Source organism: Sinocyclocheilus anshuiensis, unplaced genomic scaffold, assembly GCF_001515605.1.
Source record: "Sinocyclocheilus anshuiensis isolate Anshui unplaced genomic scaffold, SAMN03320099.WGS_v1.1 scaffold53, whole genome shotgun sequence".
Lineage (NCBI taxonomy): Eukaryota > Metazoa > Chordata > Actinopteri > Cypriniformes > Cyprinidae > Sinocyclocheilus > Sinocyclocheilus anshuiensis.
Window position 1 is genome coordinate 124,655 of NW_015537934.1, and position 3,834 is coordinate 128,488.

Consider the following 3,834-nt stretch of genomic DNA (forward strand, 5'->3'; position numbering starts at 1 on the left):
TGTGAGGAGAACTGTTCTTCAGGACATGAAATGTAAGTATTAAGTGCATTAATAGATCTGAAATAGAGTGGGGGAACTGTGACGTCAGAACCAGGAAGTGTAATTCACCGCGGGTTCTTTTGAGATTTTCCTATGGGGTTTTTCAATTTATGAATAAAATAAAGCCTGTGGTAAACATAACTTGACGATACTTCTACATTTTGTACTACAATATAAACTGCACACACTCACAGCCTAAACCTTCTTATCTAGCTACTTATTAAAAACATACGTTTTAAAAAATGAACACAAGTACAATACAGGTAAGACAAAGAGCAATCCAAGGAAAGCGTGGGTCATCGATCGGCGAACGTAAAACAGAGGGCTTAACAAAAGGGGTAATCTGTAAACACGAGCAATAGTCAAAGGACTGGAAAACAGGCAAGGCAAAACTAGACTAAGACTAGGACTTGGAAATAAACAATGGCTAACAAAATGGCTCCGTAACGTAGCTATCGCTGACTAGCGATATGTGCATACAATACGCAGCGATCTGAATGAGGACGTCCAGGGCTTATAAAGCGTGTCTGATTGGATTCAGCTGTGTGTGTGTAATCAGTGCATTCAGCTGTGTGTGTGAAATCAGTGCAATGGATGATGGGAACTGTAGTCCGGAGTGACATGTAACAGTCTGTGTGGTGTGAGAGTCAATGTAACGGAAAAGTGACCTCTGGTGGCAAGCAGACGGAAAACCATGAACCGGATTTGTGACAACAATTAGCTGGAGTTGGACCAATGAAGTTTCACAATGGCCAAAGCTTTCCTGCACGATACAATGGAAATAAGAGGACCACCAGCAGACGGGTCCAAAGATCCCCACGGCGGAGCAGAAGACCACCAAAGCAGGACAGGAGACAGGAGACCCAGAGCAGATGGAGCAGAAGACCACCAGGCCGGCGCAGACAGAGCAGAAGACCACCACGACGGAGCAGACTGGACAGAAGCCCACCAGAGTGGAGCAGACGGGACAGAAGCCCACCAGGGCGGAGCAGAAGACCTCCACGGCGGAGCAGACGGATCAAATACAGTAATTTTCCGGCAGCCATATCACCCTGTAGCCCAAGACTGGTTACCCACTGAAGCGAAGCAGGGTTGAGCCTGGTCAGTACCTGGATGGGAGACCTCCTGGGAAAACTAGGTTGCTGCTGGAAGAGGTGCTAAGGAGGCCAACAGGGGGTGCTCACCCTGCAGTCTGTGTGGGTCCTAACACCCCAGTATAGTGATGGGGACACTATACTGTCAACAAGCACCGTCCTTCGGATGAGACGTTAAATTACTTTAAATCAAATTTTATAATTAACTTCCGTTGGCTATGGAAATACAGGTTATTGCATTTATCTTTTTGTTGAAATGTCACATGACATATCTGTGGAAAAGGTTATGTGTGCCCTATTTGCTTTGATATATGTTGTGATCAAGCTTCAGGGTCCCATGACACCACAGAACACAATTCCGCTATTTGGTGTTTAAATAGTGCTGTACTTCATCTGACCTGCCACCAGGAGCTGTGAGGATCGGCACAGATGACCTCTATGACATCACCAATCTGAGCATTCAGCGGTGGTCCGCCCAGAGGACTGGGAACCCCAAAATAGTCTCTGATGACTAGCATTTTTGGCAAACCTGTAAAAACAAAATGTGACATAAAATCAAAACTGCCACTATTCCTAAAACTTGTTCCTGGTCTTCTTTTGCATGTTGCATTTGTATACATAATTAATAATTCCAAATAAAAGGTTTTTGACCTACTTTACTTCTAAAAAGTTTAGATTTTTTGGTGACCAACCCTCTTATATTTGAACCACTTGGCTCCATTTTGGTACTTAACATACAATTTTTACAGTCAGCAATTAATTCCCAGTGGAAACAATCAAGTCCTAATTGAGAGCAATTAGGCAAAATATCTCTCCCAAATAAAAAAATACAAATAAAGATAAAGCCAGAAAAATACCTCTCAAACCAGCAGTTAATGAAAATGTTACCCCATATCCTTATGATACACTTAATAACAATTATTCGTAGTGGCTTTTTATAAAGTTTATAAAAATTAATTTCACATCAAGCTTTACAACCAGTGTTTTTGCTCCACTACAGCATTGTGCTGGAGCTCAGTGGGTGACCCTTCCAACCCAAAGCAAATGTCCACTTTTCTCTTTCACAAAGGACAAATAAAGTGACGCAAAGCAGCAATTGTTGTTTCCACAACCCCATCCACTAAATCAGAGGCAGTGACACTAACCAATGACAGAGAAGGAGATCATCTGAGGCCGTTTCTTACACTAGAGCCTAAAGAACATAATCTCCCCCTGAAGCCTTAGACTGAGGCTGGGGGTTTCTTCTAGCATAAAACAGCTCCATCGAGTATCCAGTCTATAAACATCTTGTTTTTAATACTGCCAGGTGCCCAGGTCTTAAAGTAGACCGTAAGGTCTGTTGTTTTACATGTATTGGAGAGGTTTATGTGGATCTATGCCTCTAGACTGAACTGCATGGTCCTCGCTTACTAAACTAATGTTCTTGTCTTTGCTTTCATAAACTGTATAAAAGTTACAGTAAATAGTATGTGATCATTAAGCCTTTTGACATAATATAGTTAATTAAAATATGACAGTTATAGTGACTTTTACAACTATAGGCCTTTTACAACCAGGAACTGATTTAGTGACAGCCAAGGCATGTTTCTGGTAGTGATCATACAGTATAGTGGTATGTGTGTATGTACTGTATGTACGTATGTTTATGAACTGTATACATTACCATTTAAAAGAATGGGGTAATATTTTTTAAATGATTTTGAAGTCTCTTATGATTTCCATGGCTGCATTTATTTGATCAAAAATATATTTAAAACAGAAATATTGTAAAATATTATTACAATTTAAATAACTCTTTTCTATTTTAATATATTTTAAAATATAATTAATTCCTGTGATGGCAAAGCTGAATTGTCAGCAGGCATTACTCCAGTCTTCAGTGTCACATGATCATCAGTGTCACCATAAAAAAAAAAAAATTCTAATGATTCAGTGCTCAAGAAACTCTTCTTATATACATATCCTAAAAAGTATAATAAAATAAAAAGTAAATATTTAAATTCGATACTATTACTAAATCAAATTCATTCATTCATTCTTAAATATAAATTCCAAAAAGTCTTTTTAAATTATACAAGATTAAGTGAGAATTTGATAATGGCAAAGTAATCTTTATGTAAAAAATAGTGGAAAGTACAGACATGGATCAAATTAAATAAATATTTATTTATAACATATACATTAACAATAGCAATAAATCATAATTTATTGATTCTACCAGGCAGAGGGTATTATGGGAGATGGAGTATGGTAAGGAAAAGGTGATGGAGACCTCTGGTGGCGACTGGGAGGAACAGCAGGTACCGAATTCATGACAAAACCCTCATTCGAAGGAGCGCTTCCAAAAGTTCCTAAACAGACTAGGAGGAAGGTGGAGCGGAAGCAGATCAGGGGGAGGGATGGAGGGCCAGGTCCATGTAGTGGATGAGGACATGGGGACTGAGGCAGAGCCGGCGAAGCAGGAAGCCAGGGCAGAGCAAAGAACCAGGGTGGAGCCGGCAGAGCAGGTGGAGCTGAGGACCACCACAGCTGAGCAGACGGGTCCAAAGATCCCCACGGCGGAGCAGAAGACCACCAAAGCAGGACAGGAGACCACCAGGCCAGAGCAGATGGAGCAGAAGACCACCAGGCCGGCGCAGACAGAGCAGAAGACCACCACGACGGAGCAGACTGGACAGAAGCCCACCAGAGGGGAGCAGAC

The 3,834-nt window shown here is 41.2% G+C and overlaps 1 protein-coding gene and 1 long non-coding RNA gene across 17 annotated transcripts in view; one reads left to right on the forward strand and one right to left on the reverse strand.

Moving 5' to 3' along the window:
* LOC107658398 (WAP four-disulfide core domain protein 5-like) overlaps positions 1–3,834 on the reverse strand; it is a 56,352-nt gene that overhangs the window by 2,326 nt on the left and 50,192 nt on the right. The window lies entirely within an intron of this gene.
* LOC107658493 (uncharacterized) overlaps positions 667–3,834 on the forward strand; it is a 5,482-nt gene continuing 2,314 nt past the window's right edge. The window contains exons 1-2 of the long non-coding RNA XR_001630795.1: positions 667–677; positions 2,134–2,137. This is a non-coding gene — a long non-coding RNA (uncharacterized LOC107658493). The remainder of the gene's footprint in view (positions 678–2,133; positions 2,138–3,834) is intronic.